Genomic DNA, 21,125 nt, shown 5'->3' on the forward strand with positions numbered 1-21,125 from the left:
TGGCTGGAGGAAGCTTGCCTGCCAGAGCCGGCCAGCACAAGCACTGCTGTGGTGGGACAGGAGGAATCACCTTTCTGGTTGCCTTTTGTTGCATGTGGTAACACGAACAAGCTAACCAAACTCAGACTTACAAACCTTACAGGCAGTCTTGCTTCCAGTCCGCTCTTCTGCAGCCACAAGCTCTCTGCAGACTGTGCTGCCAGGGCTCACTTTTAGAGCTTTTATTTAAATCCTGCTTGAATTTCACAGGTATGAAAGCTTCAAAGAGGGCTTAAAGCAGCCATCCTTTTGAACCTGTGCGTGTTGAATTTCTTGGAGACTTCTCTCATGAACTGTTTGCTTCATGACACACAGAGCTACTAAACTGTAAAGGCCTATAAAAGAGACAGACAAGTCATGAAAACCTAAGGCGGCTCTATTTATCCTCCTAATTCCTCAGTTATCTGAGATGAAAGGTACCATTTAAACGTGGATGCTGTGTCATAACCAAGTTTTCATAAGGATTTAAACTACTCAAAATATTAGCCAAGTGCCTTTTACAGTTTGATTGTTCAGTCACATCAACAATTAGAAAGCAGTGCTTAATAAAACTCAATTAGGCCATCAAGTTTGCTTTTGTATAGGAGTACAACAGAGCCATTGTTAGTCTTTTAGCAGTTTTACTTTAGCAGATTTTGAGACCTGCATTGTTTCTACTCTCTGACTTTTCATGAAAATAATTTTACCTCGATAAATTGATACTGTACCTATTCAACTATTTTAAAATGAAATCCACATTGGTGTTTTCTCTTACTAAACTGAGACAAGAAGCTTGGATTTTAACTAGATCTTGAAGATGAAACGTTAACTTGCTCATCTTTGTTAGGATCTCTGCTGAGACGACATACTGTTCACCCGTCCTGAGGTGAGAAGATACGACTTCATTCTAGTGAGGTGTGAGAGATCTCACTCTGATTCCTGCACCTTTGAAGTAAGACAGCAGTGAGTCAAGGTATAAACTGCTCAGAAGAATGAGGAAAGGTATATATTACTCAGAAGGAAGAAAGTCCAGTGTCTAGATTCCTATCTGCAAAGAGGACTAAAGAAGAAAGCAAGTAGCAGCTCACTTCCCTCATGTCCCTAATTTTGGCAAAGTCTCATTACCAAAGTGGGAAGCAGCAGGCTGCCCACCGGCTCTTGATGCTCTTACTCTGCTGGTTCTGTGCAGGAGGGTGAGGAAAGCACCTACCCACGGGTAAGCTGAATGGATACCTCTGGAAGGCAACAAAGCTGCCTATGTGCAGGTAACCTATAGCAAAGCCTCCTCTTACACATCACTCTGTGCATCTTGCTCTACAGCAAATTCCCTGCTTTTTCCTCTCAGCAGACTTTTTGTTACACACTGTTCTTGCTTAGTCATAGCTATACCCTGAAGTCTTTGTAAAATCCATTGCAACATAATATGTCGATGAGATTAAACATGGAAATCTCTGGATACATTTGGTAGAATCTGGTGGGTGCCTACCTCTTTTTGTATCATGCGTAATAGTGTACCAATGCTTTCCACAGTGAAGGTCTGATATTAAGTGTGGAAATCCTGTGCAGGAAACTGCAGAATGGAAACTCATCTATCAGAGGAGCTGAGTTTTCACTGTCCTCAAGAAAAGTTGCCAATGTTCACCTGTTGTGGAAAACAATACTTTCATGGGATCATGCACAAACAGAAACATCTGAAAGTTTTTGAAGTTGTGGCTTTTAGACACTACATTGTTAATTTCTTAGAAGAAATGCTGCTAGGAATGGACTAAAACAAAAATTTCAGCATATCCTTCCTTCTGCCCACATCAACCCAACAACTGTGCAGTATGTCCTAAGGCCCACCAAAGAGTGAGATTGCATAAAACAAGCTTCACACAAGAGTGACATAAGACATTAACAGTGGAAGTGCTGATGGCATCTGTGCAGAAGATGGTCCCTGCTCTCAGTGGCTCTTGGTCCAGCCCTGCTGTGTCACCAGAAGAGAGATGCTCAAGGGGAGGTAGAGCAGAAGGAGACGAGCAGACTAACACCAGGCACACAGCACAGCCTTCACTCCGTCAGCACGTCAAGTGCAGGCTGTTAAGAAGAGTAAATGTTCTCTACCAGAATATAAGGGCCCGATTTCTCTGTACAACAAGCACATCTATGTCACACAGAGTCTCAGCTGTGGCTCTGCCTATATGCAAGACTGATCTTATTATTCTGGGATCTCTCATTTGTCATCATTAAAGTCAGGTTCCTGCAGCTCCTTAAGGAACATACTCATATTTCTGATTAACAAATGCTTCAACTTTCCTATTTAATGTATTATTTTGGCTATCTTACCTACCTAATCTCAGGCTTGTCTCTCTATCAGCGTTATTTATATAGCATAAAATTAGCTGCAGTTGCTCACATTCCTTTGGCTAAAGGAAGCAGAGCTGCCTGGAAAACTGCAAGGTTGCAGCTAGAGCTTGGCTGGTGCAATATATTTACAAGCACAGAATTTCACCCCTGCCCCTTAGTGCAACATCGTACTCCTTGACAGGAGAGCTCCTGCCACTCCCGGCCTGTGCAGAACGTGGACTCGAGTGCTGCAAAAGACTGAGGAATTTCTTTTTACTAACACTCTGTGTTTATATCGTGACTATGGAATCAATACACAGTATAAAGTATTGCATTTTCCCAAGTCATGCACTTTTGAATTTACTCTCAGCAAATCCCATATGGCTGAGGCATTTTTATAAGAATGCAAGCAATTCTGAGCTCTGTAGAAAATGCTGAGTGCTGCTGGATGCAGGCAGAGAAGGGCAGAAGAGAAAAAAAATACATTCCTTTGAACACACTAATATAGAAAGCAATTAAGGAATACAACAATAATGAGCAATAGTTTTCCCTCATAATGTATGCCAAACTTTAAAGAGCAGGTGAGGACTCACTGAAAACAATAACAAGTAGCATAATGAAGTCCTGTCTACACAGCGATGTTACTTCAAATGCTTTAGATGAGTTGTCTCGCGTGCATTCTCAGGGATTGTTTTAAAGTGACTGGGCTTTCGTTTTGCATGAATGAAACCCAGGCTTACCAGCTATAAGCTGCATTGAGCTCAGACAAGGATTCTGTCCATTCTCTCAATGATTTTCCCTCATTGCATAACATGATATGGTTTATTTGCTGTCTGGCCCCTGAGTGCCCTCTTCTGTTACGAGATCATCTGGATTAAATCTAGCTGAATGCTGATGACTTCCTTTGCAATTCCAGCCCCGCCAGCCAAATTTGCACACTCCAGAGCACAGCCTCTTTTCTTCCCCTGATACTGTACCATGGGTTGCGTGTAGCATATCCATACCCAATTCTATGACATGCCTCAAGTACCACGATTTGTCGAACTGAATGCAAGAGAGAAGCATTCCTGAGAGAGGGACCAGTGCCACCAGAAAGCAACTACTGGTTGGACTACAAGAGCACGAAAGATGTGAGCAGGACCTCCAGGATTTTCCCTTCCAAATGCCCAGAATTGGGTGAGTTGGAAAAGATTCATACAAATCACCACTGAACCCCCAGTAGTTATGGGATTTACAATAGCTGTCAAATGATGTCACTTCATATGGGGAGATGTAGAGCTAAGGTATTTTTCAAAGCGCTACACTGAAATACAAAGGTCGGAGGTTACAAAAATGCTTTTTGAAATCCAGATAGATGATGAGCTTGAAAACGCTGCAGAGGGAAATCCTGCTATCACATCCTGTATTAGATTGCAGTCCTGCACCTCTAACCCAGGCAATATCTGGATCCCATCAGTGACAGTGGAAATGAGCTGCGGGAACCACAAGCCACTCTCCACCAGCCTGGCACTGCCTTCCCCAGCGTGGTCTCTGTGGTCTTCCACAAATGAGAACCCAACCCACGTCCTCACCTCGCGCTGCTTGGCTGCTGCTCTCCCTGTCGTGTAAACAGAACGGAGGCCCTGCAGGAGTTAAAGGGAGCATGGATTGCAGGGCATGCTTGCTGTTAACGGTGGAAGTAGAAAGAGAAAAGGCAAGAGCAGAATTGTTTTGGCTCATGCTATGTTCCGCACACTGCGCTCTTAGCTCCTTTCACATTTTATGAGACAAATTACCAAAATTAAACATTTCAAAATGCTGAGATTATGAGACACTTACAATCAAATCTTTAGCAATATAAAATTCTTGGATTTGGGCCAGTTGTTCTAAAGTCTGTTTCTTTCTCGTGCACATGGTTCTGACCTGCACGTGCTATCAGATACGTTAATGCAAAGACTGCATTCCATTTTACTATTTTACTATTTCACTATCACATAGAGCAGAGCAATTTTACCTTCTTGCTTGTCAGTATGATATCTCTCATTTACTCCTGCAGTTGAATACATTTCAGTACCGTTCTATGCAATGCTGCATTCCTTTCTGATCTATTCATTGCCTTTTTTGGTAGGACTTTTTCTTCATCTCTTGGAAACACACTTCAAGGTAACATCCCCACCAACATGCACATAGAACTTCAAGCTTGAATCCTATTGCTGGTCAGCTGTCACCAATCCTGGATCTTCTTCTCTCCTTCCCATTCCTGCACCAGCACAGGCTTTCTATAGAAAGGAGATGTGAAGTGGGAGGCATCCTACTTAGTTAAACACCACTGGCTTCCCTGGGAACATCAATTTCCTAGGGAAGCCCAGGCTGAAGAAGCAGATGGTAATGACATCCCAAATTTGAGAGAAAAAAGAAACCTATTATCATTGGCACTGTGTTCTGTGTAGAAATGACAAATATTTGCAATTTGTCTTTGGCAACCAAGACACCATAATGATGACGAACATGAGCCCTGCAAGCTGCTTGATGCATGAAAAAATGTTTCAAAATAGAGAATAGGAAGGAGTTGTCCATGAATCCTGTGAATGGCTTCTAGCACAGGAAGCAGAAGGCACTAAAGGAGCTGGAAGGATGCTTGTGACAATTTGTTTTAACTTGCATGCAAGTATCTAGCTTCACAGGAGGCTGGGACAAGGAATGCAACACACAGGGAAATTTGCTGGAAATTATGCAGAAGGAAAAAAACCTCTGAAAAATATTTGGATGTTATATTCATACCAGTACCTCAAGTGCATACCAAGGTTAATAAGAGTAGCAGTTACTTCCTGTAGGTCCCCAAGGATCTCTATGTTCTTTCCTGAATGCGGGAGTCATTTCTGCTATCCTTTCCAAAGATAAGTGTACTTAGCACTTAAGGTGTGTCCTGCTGGAGTTAAGCTGTGTAAGTAAAGGTCATCGTGAAAAAATGGGCAGAGGCATCCCAAAGTTCTCACCTTCCCCTAATAACAAAAGTTCTTAACAAAAAAAACAGTTACAAAGATGCTTCTCTTTCATATCTTTGGCTACAACACATTCATTTTTCATCTCTACATTCTCTCACTTAAGGAAGAGCAGAACAAAATCCCTCATCCTGTTTCCCTGAGCAGTTTGGACACTTCCTCCTTCTCTCCTAGATTTTGAGCAAGACATGGTGAACATCTGTCACTTGCAGCAAATATTGATCAGTGTCTGCAATGCTCCTCCACCTGACCTTCAATTTTCCAACAAAGCCCTTCATTATTCTGCAGTTACTTGGAACAGTCATCCAGTTCCTTTCTCCAGCACATTTGCCCAGTAAAAGGCATCACTGGCCAGAGAAGCAGAACTATGTCTAGGTCTCCCAGAGTGACAAGAGGAACGGCAACTGTTAACATTCACAGCAGTCCAGGGAGAAATTCTTATTTTTAATGCAGAAAAGAAGCCTGAATTTCTAAAAATCCTGTCATCAACTACTGTGTATCATTCTGTATAATTCATGAACTTTCCACTGTAATCTATGAGACTCTGCAGAAGCTTGAAAAACATCTTTTTTTTCTGTTTATGAAACCTGCAGCATTAAACAGGTGCCCCCATCCAACCACGGCTTCCAGCATAACTCAGCAACATCAGCTTTCCAAACGTTGAGGGATTTTCTCAGTCCTAGCATGCTTGAAGGTCACACGTGGTCTGTATTTCCAGAATTCTGACAGACCAGGATCATTCCAGCGAGCAGCACCTATCCAGCTGACTATTCAGATGGCAGCCAGAGCAGATGCTTTGCAGCCTTTACCATCTTGAAGTCCTAGCATAAGTACTCCTCATCCAGACTAGGCACGGAGAAGAATTACTCTGTTTCTACCTTTTTTTTTTTCTGCCAGGATCGGAAGGCCACAACCACGTCTCTTCCCAAGATGCTCTGCTGTATCACTGACCTGTTTGTATTAAGGGCAGGTGGAGTTCTACCATGTTTCCTCCATGCAGCTCAGCTGCCATTAGAAGTGGCATTGATTAACAGAGGGATCATGAAAACAGCTTGGTTTCACCCCAAACTGCAGAATCTAGTTGGCTCCTGTATGCAGTCTACACAGCACTGACTGTGCAACATGGCAGTTCTGCTACACAGTGTGAATGAATGGAGAGCACGGTGCATGCATGGGGAAATGGAGGGCAAACCAAAAAATACATCATTTGGATCCACATTTTTACTCTAGCTGATATACATTGGTTATTTCCAAGAAAATGTACTCTGAAAAGTTTTCCTTGTAGATATGGAAATGATTTCTTAGAAAGTCTTACCAGACCTATTCAAAACTGAAACATTCAAAAATGAAAAATAAACCTTTCTGAAGGCAACTAAGGTGTCAAAATGGGGCCATGTCGGATAATCTATCAAAACAGTTACAATTACTTAAAAATCAAGAAAATAATTTAAGGACATCTTACATCTAACAGTGGCCATGAGGTGGCCTCCTGAATTATTCTCAGCAAATTAAAGTAGGGCCATGGGTAACCTCCAGGAATGTCACTCGAAGCAATCTTCACCCGTGAAGGGGTTTTTCAGATTATTATTGGATGGTCCTGAAATCTGTGTTCATATGGGGCTCAAGCAAAGGAATACGAACAGCCGCTTAGGAAGGGAAAGTCCCCTCAATAGTGGATTTAAAAAAAACATAGACAGTTTTAACTCTGATCCATGAATTGCAGTTTTTAGACATATTCTTTTAATGTATATTTAGAGTCAAAGTACTTACTTTTATTCCACAGAACACATTGCCAGGTATTAGATGTGTCACCAATTACATTATTTATGTAAGCTACTTACATAATAGGCACTTATGGAACCTAATCGTTTATATAGAGCTTGACACAGAAACATGCAAAATATACACTTTTTCACATGGATATTATTTTTATATATACGTACTTGAATTTGATTATTATGTAGCTCTATATATGATGTATGTGTTCCAGTTGGATATATAAGCAAAGAAGGATTTTCTCGCATAGTATAGCTGTTTCAATTTCACTGTGTGCTTTGTTTCCCAAAGAGCACTACATTTGTGTTACATATGTCACGACTACTAATGAAAACTATTTATTTTTATGCGATCTGTAGCCAGAAGTAGTAAAGTTAATTCATTGAGCTTTCCTGGTACAGATATACTTATATCAGTAGAAAAAGTTACACGCATGAGGTAACGTTAGCTTGTCTCAGGAAGAACAAGCCATGTCAACATGAGGCACTTTACTGCTAGTGGAGCATATGGCTCAGGGCTGTTCAGCACCTTGAGATACAACCGTGAATCACAGAATATCCCGCGTTAGAAGGGACACATAAGGATGCTCGAGTCCAACTCCTGGCTGCACACACCACCACGCAAAAATCAGACCTTATGTCTGAGAGTCATGTCAAACGCTCCCTGAACTCCAGCACCTCAGGGCTGTGACCTCTGCCCTGAGCAGCCTGTTCCATGCCCACCGCCCTCTGGTGCAGAACCTGTCCCTAACCCCCAGCTGCCCCTCCCCTGACACAGCTCCATGCCGTTCCCTCGGGCCCTGTCGCTGTCCCCATAGAGCAGAGCTCAGCGCTGCCCCTCCGCTCCCTGTGAGGAGCTGCAGCCGCCATGAGGCCTCCCCTCAGCTCCTCTGCTCTGGGCTGAGCAAACCGAGGGAAGGTGAAGAACATCATCATGTCACTAAACAAAGCAGCCATACCAGCATGCTGTGTGACAGCTGCTCCGGCACGAACACCCCTCCCCTAGCAATGGCTGAAGTAACGAAGCCCGTACGAGTTTCCGACAGCACGGAGACGAAAGGCAGGGGAGAGATGATTCCTTCCTTCAGAACTGGCAGGAAGGAAGGTGCTTCGGTCAAAGTTACTCACGGCCGCTACACACGAAAACACAGTTTCCCTGGATTTTGCAAGTGGAGAGAGGAAACCAAGCACACGCCAGTTCCCGTGCCGCTGCTTTCTGCTTCGGGCGGGCAACGGGCCAGAGATATCCGTCAGCACCGGCCGGCCCAGTGCCGACGTCCTCACGGAGGAGCGGGGGGACGTGACACAGTTGCGGGTCGGGGGTCTCCGACACTCCCCGTGGGCGGCGGCGGCGGCGGCGGCGGCAGCGAAGCGTCCCCTCGCGTCCCGGCTCAGCCGCCTACAAGTCCCGTCGCGCCCCGCGCCGTCGCGCCCGATGCCGTCACGCCCCGTCCCCGCGGCCGCCCCCCGCCGTTGCTCCCCGCCCACTGTCGGCGGCGCAAGCGCACGGAGGAGGCGTCCAGGGCAAGTCTCCCTAATGTAAGATGGTGGCCGGGCTGGCAGCGGAGCGCCCCGAGCTCGGAGATTTCCCGTCTCTCGCCTAAAGGTCGTCGGAGCAGCCGCCTGAGCGCACGGCCGGCCGCCGTCACAGGTCCCGCCCCGGGAGCGCCGCTGCGGTTTCTTCCCCGCGTTTCTCCTCGCCTCCTCTCGCTTTCCCTCCCCACCCTTCTCCTCCTCCTCCTTCTCCCCTCTCCTCCTTCCCCGCACGCTCACCCACCGCCCGCCCCCGCCGGCCCGGCCGCCGCCGCCGGGCAGCGCCGCGCAGGGAGAGCCGCGCACACGCTCCGCGGGCCGGGCAGGGACGAGGAAGGCGGGTGAGTGCGAGCCGAAGGCCGGGCCGGGGAAGGAAGGAGGGAGAGGCGAGGAGGAGGGGGGGGAGCTGAGCCGCTCTGCCTACCAGAGCGCCGAGGCTTCGCCGGGACGGCGCAGGCCTCAGCCCACCCCCCCCGGGCCGGCCCGGCCCTGGCGGCGGGGGGACGCGCTGGGCCGGGGCGGCGCGCGGAAGGGCCCGGGCTGGGCGGGCAGGGCGCGGGGTGGTGCCTCCCGGGCCGGGGGCGCGGGGCGCGGGGCAGGGACCGGGCCGGGTGCTGCGCCCGGAGCGCCGGGCCTCCCCCGCCGGGCGCCCGCCGCCTCCCGCCCCGCTGCCGCCGGCCGTGCGGGGAGGCCGGGTGCGGGGATCGCGGCGTGATTCACTTCGGGGCTGCGTGGAAATTTCCTCTCTCCTCTCCTTCCTCCTCCCCAGAGCTATGGGCTCCATTTGTTCTTATGATTTGCACTTTTTTTTCTGTTCCTTGAAAGAGAGGCAAACATGGTAAATGGCAGCATCTTGTTTTTCGTGTTATTTTGGACCGTCTGTGTAACCTCCCGAGATTTGTCTGTTAGTAGAATAATTGGTATGTAACTTTCCGTCTCCGACTTGCAAAACACTGCGAGCTCTTTCCATTTTGTGCCTCAGCAGAGGCAAATGACAGGGCTGCGTGCGGACTCTGCGCCGACTTCCAGTGACTGTCAGAGCTCTGCCTGCCAATCTGAGCGAGCTGCTGCTGGCTGTGTGTGTGTGCAGGAGCGGGGGGGGAGGGGGGGGGTATATGCTGGATAATTACCTCAAAACGCTTCTTTACTATACCCGAAAGGATGTAATTGGCTTCGGCTTAGACATGTGTGTCAGCACGGTAATACCAAGCGCATCGTTTGCAGCAGAAAGTTCTCTTTGGACCATATGTTAATGTAAATATGTTAATGTAAGTCCTCAGCAGGTTAAAGCTGTGGACGATCTCTGCCTGCAGATGTTAGCTCACTCCTGCCCAAAAGTTTCAGAAGTTACTGTTGGCCAAGGGTATGTTTACCGAGCCTGTACCAATTTCTAACTTGCTGGGTTTTAACTCTCTGCATTTCATTTTAGTTTTAAGATCTCTCCGCTTGAGCATCCCTGTACTTTGTCTTCGTGTTCACGTGAAGATTGACATGAGCAGAAGACAAACTCGTACAGACAGATGAGTACACGGAGGAATGAAACTGCTGCTGTCCTCCCTGTATTCCTGTTTGTTTCTTGGTAGCTTTTTTCCCTTTTTGTTAAATACAGTCTCACAAAGAGCAGAGAACAAAATAGCTGTTTGGTTTGAGTAGAGGAATTGTTTTCAGAAGGCATTCAAATACTCAAATGTGTGTCTGATTTCTTAGCATCTCTCTAACATATCTGAACCCTAGGCTATACTCTAGTTCACTGAGTTGTACCTTAAGCCCTTGGGACTCTGTGTTAGTTCCTAGCTCATAAGCAAGATGAACACATGTAAGTGTTTAGAAACGCTTGGCAGTGGAACTTGGCTGAATTGCAACCAAAGTTCATTCTAGGGGAAGAGATTGTTTTGGAAAGGGGGAATACAATGATAAAATGATCTCTGCTGTGAACTTGCTGTTTCTTCAGGTGCCTCTTTTACTTTTTTTAATGGTGACTCTTGGATGATCCTAACAGCTGCTCTTTTTCCAGAGAAAAGGTGGTGAGCGCCTTTCAAGAATAACACTCAGTTAACGCATTGGTACCCCTTCTTCAGAAAGTTCAGGAGCTGCTAGAGAGTGCCCTCTGAATAAAGGGCTGGGGTTAAAGGACTTGGGGAGAGAATGTGTGCAAGTATGTGCCTTTTTTTCTACTTTTTTCTTTTCGCTTCATGGCAGTTGTTCAGGAAAGTTAGGGTAGTCTGTATGCAAGTGAAACATTTTGGGATTACTCTGACCAAGATCTTAAGTACAGGCCTTGAAGGCTTAACTTTGGCAGCTCTCTCAAAATTTTGCTTACCTCTTTGAAAAAAGTGAGATTATCTCAGATAGCAGTTACCTGTGCTTACGAAACATCTTAGCGGTGGCTGGTTTGGCCTTGGCCTAAGGCCTCTTAGGCCTTGGATGGCTGCCTTCATTGCCCAGGTAAGGTGAGACTGGTCACTAGACCTTACCACATGGAAGGAAATCAATTGCTCAGCAAGACCAGTAGCATCAAGGGTTGCTGAACTTTCATACGGAGGATAGTGTCTTAGGTTGTACAGACCACTGTTTGTCCCGCTTGCATTTGTGTAGTATTATTCCTTCGACAACTCTGTACAAAGATTGCCTAATTTACATTTTTCTGATCTTTCGACTGAATGTTTCGGTCCTTTAGGATTTTGGCGCTTTCTTTGCTTTTTAGTGTGTATCTTTGGCCTGTTTCATCACATGGGAACAGAGTAGTCAAGACTTGGTGAATAACTGGACATCTATTCAGGCCTCTTCTAGTTCTTGGAGAATAGTCTAGGAATTGGTACCTTTCAAGACATGGTTTAACATTTGTAAACACTTACCAGAGTTGGAAGCTGAAGTTAGGTAGGCTCAGGTCTTCTGGTGCTGCCTGTAAGCAAATCGGGAAGGCAATGTAAGTATCTAGCAGGCAGTATGAGTATAACCTCTGTGAATGAAAGTGTGCTTATGTTCTTGTGTTAAACTATTTAGATCTGTTAGGTGCGTGTTTTCATCAAACTAGGTTTTACTGTGTCATATCAGAAACTTTGATTGTATGTTTGGTTTTGTCAGATGGCATTCTTCTTGATGAAGATTCCCTTTAAACTCACACTTCTTATTTCAGAATTGTGTTAAACAGTCTCTCTAGTGTACATTCAGAATTCATGTTCAGATTTCTGGTTCTGGCTAGCTTTTATTACACTGCTTACGCTAGCTTAGAGAAAATAATCGGTGTTTAAAATAGTGATTTCCCCATAGCACTTAAATCAGGTGATTAGGTTTGGTGTCCTTTTTTTGAGCAGGTGTGGTACTGTTTTTTTTCCTTCCCCTGGCTGTTCTGAGGTCATGGCAAATCCATGGTATTTTTTTGTAGGCAGTCTTTCATTTCAGTGGGCCTTAGAGTGTTTCCTTGAACACGCATTTACAAAGTAGTTTATATACGTGTTATCTTTCCTCAAGGTGTTGCAGCATGTGCATGCATCTAAAAACACTCCAAAAGTACAGGCCAGAGAATGACAGTCCTTCTCATCCCTTTTCTGTGAATCTTAAAAGCTCTGCACTGTATTCTGGAGCAGGATATGATAGAATTAATCTCATACAGGTGAATCGCTCATTTGAGTATTTTTATCAGTTACTCGCTCTCTTGCTGGTTTTCAAACTGGGGAAAGGGGTTGAGGTCAATGTAATGGGTTCAGTGAGTCTACTAGTCAGTGAGTTTAAAGATGGATACAAAGGCCAAGCAAACAGGTCACTGAATTTGGTGGAAGCAGAGCTTAGCTCTGGGCTGGGGCTTGTTTCCAGAGCAGTACTGCGTGCTTCTACCAAGATCTGCTTTCTTATAAACGAAGATGGCAGAACTTCAGTTGTCTGTGAGTGACCTTCTCCTGCAATCTCAGCATCATTTCTTCAGTCTTGCTGCTCTCTCAAGAATGCAGGATAGCTACAGTGAAGTGAAATTTCAATTGAATGCAATATCTAATGTAAAATAACAGCAGTATTAAAGTTTTGGTTGTGAGCTGAGAAGTTCCCTGGTGTAGCACAGATCACTGGACTATGTCCTTCCTTTAGGTTTGTTACTTGTCACAGCAGTCCTTTATTGCTGGAAGGTAATGTTGCTATATCTTGTATCTGAGGGCAAGTACTAGTTAGCAGCACTATGAATTTCATTTCTTTCAGTTCTTGACATTGGATTTCTGCTAATGAATTCTGAGCAGAATCTCAGGAACTTTGTAGGAGTGACAGGAGTAAGTGAGAAAGTACTACGGCTTTCAAACGGTGCTTCATTCCTGCTACTACTTCAGCCCACTTTTGTAGGCCTCTGTGGTGAACTGCAGCCTAATCTTCTGGTTCTGACAACTGAGTTCTAATCTCTTCCACCCTGAACAGAAGGAGCAGTTACTTTCCCAGTGTGGATGTCCTTAAACAGTTTCTGTCATATAAAACTTATTACAGAGAAGTGGCAACTAAAAGGGCAGGTATCTTGCTTGTAGTAGGGCAGAATATGTGGCATACGAAGACTTGCCCAACTTCTCACTTTTCCACAGCGCTAAGCTGGCAGCAATTTGTTTTAAGAACAGTGAATTCAACAGATGAGACTTGCAAGAAACACATGTTGTGCTTATGTTAAGCTTTCTGTCGTGACTGTAGATTTAATGTGAAACCTGTTTGAATGATATGTATTAATTTTAATTTGCAGGGGTGCCGGCGCTAAGAGTCATAGAACTGTGAAGTGCTGTATCTGCCGCTGAAGTAATTTTATTACTTCGAATCGTGTTACAATAACTAACCCCTTTAAAATACGTATGTTTAACAATTTGAGTGCAGGAATGGAAGGAGACAATTCAATGATATAAACACCTGCTTTGGCATTGCTGACCTGAGGGAGTTTCAGTGATAAAAGTTTTGATGCAGGTAATGTGCCAGATAGGTAAGCATGGTGACTCATTCAGAGTTCCTGGTTTGCAATCCATCCTAGAAATTAAAAATTTAAAAAAAAAAAAAAGAGGAGGGGGTGGGAGTGAAGTACATACTGATAGTCACTAGATGTGTGGAGAAAGTGCTCAACTGCTTTCTTCCATCTACATTCTCTACAAATGTAGTGAATGAAGACAGGTATAGGTGGCTACAGAAGTACCTGTCAGCTCAAGGCCTAAAGCTTCACTGTGATCGGTAGAAGTTACCTTGGGCTGCTGGATAATTTAAAAATAGAAACTGTACCCCCTGTATTGAACAGCTACTGCTTCATTACATACGACTTTATTCTTTTTTGTCTTTTAATGACATCTAGAATTTGTCTTCAGTGTCTTATTTATAAAAAAAAAAAAGTCCTCTGAGAGCTCCTGAACTAGCATCAAAAGAAAGGCCAAAACTTGCTAGGTCAAAATCAGTTTTTATAGGTCATCTTGCCTTATAGTTAATGAGTGCATTTCCCCCATCAGTATGAAATGTAGGGGCCTCTAAACTGCTGGAATCAGTTAAAAGCACTAGTCGAAATGAGAGGGACCCAATAACATTAATCCAATTTGTCTTGTGACTTAATCTTTTCGCCATTTACCGTGCAACTGCTGCTCCTCTGAAGCAGTGCCCTTGCATGTGCTTCTGTTGCTTGTTTAGCAAGTTCAGTCCCTCTTCTGAAGACAGTAGGCTTTCCTTCTACATCATCTTAAGTTAAGGGTCAAGGAAGTTGTAACTGAGGAACCATGTTTGAGAAGTTATAGCTGCTTCTCATCTCTTAAAGCTTCCTTGCTAATACTTTCATTAGTGAAGTGTATACTTAATGTATTAATGTTGTGGTTTCAGTTATTGGCGAACTGGTTCTAGAGCACAAGGTGGTAAGCCTGAAAATAGAGGATGATGATCACTGGTGGCTTTCTTTAACATAACTGTTAGTGTATGTTGAAAATAAGAAAGTATAGCTGGGAAATTTAAGGGAATGCCAGCTTCATAATCATCAGGGCTGTCTTCTGCACATAGGTAGTCATCTTCCGGCTTGTTTACAGGTTCTTTTACCTCAAATAGTAGTTAGAACTGCAAGCATGCTTTGAGGTAGGTCCATTCTTTTGTTCACACCAGTTGTAGTGGCTTCCTGCTCTAATTGAGCCCTCTTAAAGCCATTAATTTCTTTTTGCTCATGGTCTCATTTTGATTTAACCTTCCAGGCTCGTGATTCCCTGGGGGTGGGGCAGTTGCATACCTTGTACAAGAACTATTGCTCTGGTTACTACTATATAAATACATAGCACAGTGAAACTTGGTAAGAACCAGCTGCGTTGTGTGACCATATGACTCCTTGACAGTGTTAAGAAAACACCTTACCTCAGTTGGAAACTGCTTTGAAATGATTCTGTAGACAGCAGTGTCTTTTTCTGGGCCACCAGCAAACTGCTCTCAAGTTCACTGGCCAAAAGGAAAGCAGCCATCATCAGAAAGAGGCCCACAGTGGCAATGCTTTTGTTTCTTTGGCTTTGTTATACAGAATGTAATCGAAGTGAAGAACAAGAAAACGGACATTTGGAATTTAAGTCCTTATTCTGTCCTTACTGATTGTCCGTTTAAATTTTGTGTGTGCGCACGCTCACACATCTCACCCTAGCGTGTAGAGGTGAACCAGAATTTTTCACATAAATGTAAATTGGTATGAAGAGGTGAGAGGCAGGTTCCTTTTGGTGTTTACAGTACTGTCATCAACCATGCTTAACAAATGAGCCCCTTATTATTGGTTGAGTGGAACAACCAGCTGCTTTTTCTATTCCAGTGAGAATATACCTCTGCAAGCTTGAAGACCTCTTCCATAGAGGTGCAGTGCAGCATCTTCTGATAGTATTGTGTTTTCCTAGGATTGATGATGGACTAAGGAACTACGCTATTACATGGAAATGCAAGGAAGGAGAAGGACTCAGTGCCACTGTATGTTTTATTTTACTAAATAGAAAGCTAGATATTAGAGAGCATCCTCTGATAACAATGTAAATGTTGGTGAGGCCTCCTTAACGTTGTATTCCTCTTGTATATTTTTCCTTTAAAAAAATAAAAGTGTGGCTATTAGATTTCTCTTAAGGCAGTTATTTGAATCTTGTATGTATTCTGGTTAGTTTATGTCTCACATGGGTGTAAACTTCTGAAGGTACTGCGTTCAGCTGCTTTTGCTCAGTAAGAATTCAGAGCTATCTGTTAGCATGGGAGGAAGCAAATAAAACCTGTGAAGTAAAGCCACAGCACTTAAAGAATATGCTGGGCAAGTGCATTTGCAGTGCACTTGAGCTTCTGTGCTTTTTATAGCGTATTTGTCATAGTCTGGCAGATTTTTTTTTTTTGGAGATTGAGTTCAGTGTTTTGTACGTATCTAGTGACTTCTTAAATTCACCTGTCTGAATGAAAGCAGTTCCACATAGATTAGTAGAAGGAATTTATCTAAAAAACAGTACTCTACACTCCACTGAAGTTTGTGGAAGTTGGTGCTCTGTTTTTGAGTGTTTCTTTTTAGAATGCATTTTTTTTTTCCTTTTTTGCCCAGCCTTTTTGGATAACAATCTGGAGAATGATGTCCCTAGGATACTTCTTAATATTCTCCCTTCTTTTTTTTAAGACAACTGTTTTGTAGGTGACTATCTCTAGAATTTGTTTACTACAGCATAAAGGTTATCTTCAAGCAATTATATACTCTTCCCCATTGAGTTAAAGATACTTCCCTGAATGCAGGTCCTGATCTTCCTCAACATTGTTGTTTAGTAACAGATATGTATTTCCCTGTACAGTAGAAGATTGTAGCTCATGTACTAGACATGTGGGAGGCAGGATTTATGATCTTGAGAGAGTACTACACAAAGCTATCATCGCTCTGGATATATAGCAGTTGTGTGGAATGAGAGTGATAGGAAGATTCTTCCATCCTCTGAAGTTTACCCTGCCGCTAGGTTGAATATATGAAGTTTGGTTTGCTTTCTGAAATATAATTCTTTTTTTTGCAAATACAAGCCAACGTATAAGCTACAACTTATTTTAATCAGTTTTAGACTACTTGCAAGTGCTTATACCTTCTTATTGTAAACTTGTGAATTCTTGAAGCTCGCTAGTATTTATCCTGTTGGAGATGCAGCCTTCTCTTGGAGGCATTGATGCAATGTTGTTATCAGGTGTCTTTAAACTCCCATTTTTAATTAGAATAAAAATTCCAAATTATTCCAAGTTATACCGAATTTCTGCCAAAAGGAATTGAACTTAGTTCTTTGTAATGTAACTTACCAGACTGTCTTCTGATTGTAGTTTCAGTCTTTATCTTCATTTGTATACTGTCTTAAAATTTCTTATCCTTAATTCTCTCTGGTAAAAGTGAATGATAATTTGAATGATAATTAATAATTTCTGGGACTTGTTGTCTCAAATGCCTAGGCATGTGTATCAGAGATCTGCTCTGCATTGTTTTTTGTTGCAGTGACAGTCTTGTTAGGTAAAGAAATGCTGAATTAAGTATAATATCTCACTTTCTAAAAGGTATATTTTATAGAAAACTACAACGTATGCTAAATTGGTAGAGAAGCTAGGAACAGAGTGGCTACTTCTGAAGTAGATTTCACTCTGGAATTGCTAGTATTTCTCCTTTTTGCCCCAGCAGTGTCTTCAGGAGATGTAAGGTTCTGAACTACAACCCAGTCAAAAGTGAGCAGGGAGGACAAACTTTTTAGTGAGCAGTTGTTCTGTTTGAGTTCCTGATATGCTTCCAGTTCTACGTGGGATATCTTCTGTGTTCTTTTCCCTACCAAGTAAAACTTAAAACATTCTCTTAAAAAACAGTAATAATCCCAAAATGTGCTTGAATGTGACTATGACATGATAAACATTTATGCTCTTTGCTGTTGCGTGAGCTGTGACGGTGAATCTCTTGAAGCAACATCCTACTGTCGTCTGTCCCAAGAGTGACCTAAGCACGGTGTTCTTATTTTCCATGGTTAAACCAAACTGAGTCAGTGTTTTTCTTCAGCTAGTAGAACAAATGTGTCACTGGCTTTATTTGATACTGCATTTTAGCTAATTGTGCCTATATTCTATCCGACTAATTCCTCTAAGTTGCGAAGAGATAGTAGATATAATTCTATACATTAAACTGTAGAATTCCAGATTTTGGCGAAGACCAATCCTTTGATGCTTTCACTGTAAATCAAGAAATAGGTGGAAGTTATACCTTTGGTTTGTTTCAGTAGTGTCACAGATCTGGATACAGCGCTATATTTGCAATCAACTTTACCTTCCAGATGTGCTTACACAACAAAAAAAGTTGAATTGCTTTAATTGTGCATTTTATTGTTACTTTGCTGTTGCTAACCACAGGGGCTAATACTTCAGTTACTTGCGCACTCTAGAAGAGTTCTGAATGTAGGTGCCTAAGTGTAGATATTTTGTCCATTTAAAGTAAAAATGGACTTGTGTATGTTAAACTTCTTCTGTAACTTAATAGTTTCACTGTAACAGATGGTTTTACATGCTAAGACTGTTTCATTGTGCAACAACAATCTTTATGCTTTATTAGAAGATTCTCTAGCATAACTTTTTGTACCTGATGTTGCAAATACAGGCTTTGTTCTGTGATTTGAGCACACTTCTAAATCTCATTACAGCTAAAAGATAAATTCCATTGCGTGAAGTTAGATACTACTTAAGTGTTTGTAGGAATCAAGGCATTAATTTTTAGTGTTCTGTTTTCTGCCTTAAGCGCTGTACAAGTTCACCTTATAATGCATTGCTGTGTTGCCTGAGGTTTAAAGTGAAAGTATAGGCAAGCTATTCATCTAATATTATTGTATTTCCAAGCTGTTAAGTGTTCCTTTGCCCCTGGTTAACAAACTGACTTGGCTACTCTGCGGTAAAAGGTAAACATTGTCACTTCTGCAGAAGTCAAGTTTGCTTTCTTTTGCTCTCACGTGGCTATAAGGATCCAAGTGAGTCAGTGTCTGAAGCAATGGTTGTGCTGTTTCTCAAGTTTTAGAATAAGATTGAAGGCACTGACCCATTATTACTTTTGCTGTACAATTCTTGGTAGCTCAGGGATACTGAATGATTTTCAAGCAAGTGCAAGGTCTTACTTGGGGGAATTGAGGGGAGAAAAAGAGAACAAACTCTTTGGATAAGGAATAGAGACCCTGCTCGGTTATAGAATCATACAATCGTTTGAGTTTGAAGGGACCTTTAGAGGCCATCTGGTCCAACTCCCCTGCAATGAACAGCTGATCAAGGAGCTCAGAGCCCCTCCAGCCTGACCTTCGATGTCTCCAGGGATGGGACATCTACCACCTCTCTGGGCAATGTGTGCCGATGCTTTACTACCTTTATTGTTTTTAAAAAAAAAAGTTTCCTTATATTCAATCTAAATCTCTCCTCTTTTAGTTTGAAACCATTTCCCCTTGTCCTGTTACAATAGACCCTGCTAAAGAATCCATCCCTTTCTTTCTTAGAACTCTCTGTTAGATATTGAAAGGCTGCTCTCAGATCTCTCCATAGCCTTCAGCATGTCTGCTCTCCTTCAGCTAGGAATGAAAGAAAGGAAGGGGGGCTTCCCTAAGAAATGCAGAGAAGATTTCCTGTTACTTTTATTTAATTTTTTAATGAAACGTTGCTGTTTGTTCTATTATCTTTAGATCTCTCATCATTCTTTTGAGGAAAAAGAGATGGAAGACATCTTGGTTATGGGATTTCTCAGTAGCTAACTATTTCTGATTTTACTTGCTTCACCCAAGAGTGTCTGTATATAAATAGCTAATACTGCCCCAAAGTATCTTGCCATTAGCCTGCTCAATTACTTTGGACTGAATGGAAGATTTGGGAAACTGACATAAAAAAACTTATAATTGTCAGTAGGGCACTATGACTTCCCAGAACATTGGAGTGCTTGTGGCTCTTTTGTTGTTTCACTTTATCACCTGATGGTTTAGATAGCAGCCCTAGTAATGCATTCTTATTCTCTCTTTGAAAGAAAATAAACTTCCTCAAAGTACACATAGCAGAGTTTTTTTGCTTAATTTCTGTGGATCTTATTTACTTGCCCTGCTAGATCCAAATATATATATGTATTGACTGTAAAAAAATTCTGCTCTGCTCAGCAGAACTGTCGTTCATTTGCGTGGGTCTTTTTAAAGTTTTTCCATGAACTAGAATTAGTTAGAAACAGAGCTGCAGACTATGTATGAAATCTTCATTCTCCCTCTCTCCCCCCCCCCACCCCCCTCTTTCTGTAGAGATGTATCTTGGTGAGGGATTGTTGTGAGCCTCAGGAAGGTGGTGTGCAGCTCCCATTTCAGCTTGTAGTGTGGCAGGTATTGGTATGTCTTGGGTCCTGCTGTTGTCTTTGGGAAAGTGCAGAGATGAAGCAATACCCACCCTGATTCAAACTTCATATTGTTACATGAGACTTGAACTTCTCGTGTACACCTAGTAAAACTGTTTTGCTGAAATTCTGTTATTTGTTTAATACCAGTATTGACTATTGCTGGTACTCTTATCAATGCTGATTTTAGGCATTACAGTATAAGAGGGTGACAGACTGGAGCGGGTTCAGTGGAGAGCCATCAATGTGACCCAGTCAGTTTGGTGTCCTTTTACACTGGGTGAGAAGAGATGAAGGGAGGTATTCAGCCTGGAGAATGGGCTTCAGTAAGGGGAGAACTAATAGTGACCACTGGTACCTGTGGGCACGCTGTTGAGAATACTGAGCCAGGCTCTTCACAGTATGTGGAGGGCAGGGTGGGCATGAGACAGCAGGATTGAGTAAAATAATTGGATTTAAGAATAATGTTTCACAGTGAAGATGTTAACTGTGGGAAGAGATTGCTGGAGGAATTTACTGTGTCTATCTTTGGCTACTTATGTTACCCAGCTAGATAAAGCCCTGAGTAGCCTGGGCTGTTCTTGCTGGCTATGCTTTTGAGCAGAAGGTCAGTCAGAGAGCCTTTTAGGTTCTTTCCAGCCTGAATGATTCTATGATGTTGTAACAGAAAAGGCATGAAAACTCAAATTCATAAATAGGAAGTTGTCTGTGCTGGCATTTGAAACTGAGTATCAGTCCTGAGCCTATGTTAACAGCATTAATGTTGATAATGTGGGTTGAGTGGAAGCACAAAAAAGTTTTTAAACTTCAGGGAACTCCTTGAAATAAACACTGGAGCTTATGGGTGTAATACAGAGAACTGCTGAATTTCTTTCTCTGGATAAGTGTGTTATTTAAAAAAAAAAAATCAAGAAGCTTGAGCTGATTGCTTCAATCATCTCAAAAATTCAGTAGTTCAGTGCTTAAATTCTCAGAAATGAAGAAACTTTTGTATACACTGTCCATGGTACTGCAGGTGCAGCCTGTGCCCCTCTGCAGCTTTAGTAAGCCTGAGAATGCAACAAAAGCAGTGATGATGGGACCGAAGATGGGTAGCTTGTGTGTCTGTTGTTTTCTCTGCTTTGTTTTTCTCTCCTGTAAGGTTTTCTTTTCATTTACCCTTTGAGC

At 42.9% G+C, this 21,125-nt stretch overlaps 1 protein-coding gene across 8 annotated transcripts in view; it reads left to right on the top strand.

The window, feature by feature from the left end:
- Positions 8,606-21,125, top strand: part of CNOT4 (CCR4-NOT transcription complex subunit 4) — a 75,711-nt gene continuing 63,191 nt past the window's right edge. For 7 of the 8 annotated variants that reach the window (XM_021412694.1, XM_021413179.1, XM_021413007.1 and 4 more), the window contains exon 1: positions 8,906-8,973. The gene's annotated coding sequence lies outside the window, so the exon portion shown is untranslated. Of the gene's footprint in view, positions 8,751-8,905; positions 8,974-21,125 lie in introns of those variants that run through there. The other variant, XM_021412834.1, reaches the window with a different exon arrangement.

The sequence above is a fragment of the Numida meleagris genome, chromosome 1 (assembly GCF_002078875.1).
Source record: "Numida meleagris isolate 19003 breed g44 Domestic line chromosome 1, NumMel1.0, whole genome shotgun sequence".
NCBI lineage: Eukaryota > Metazoa > Chordata > Aves > Galliformes > Numididae > Numida > Numida meleagris.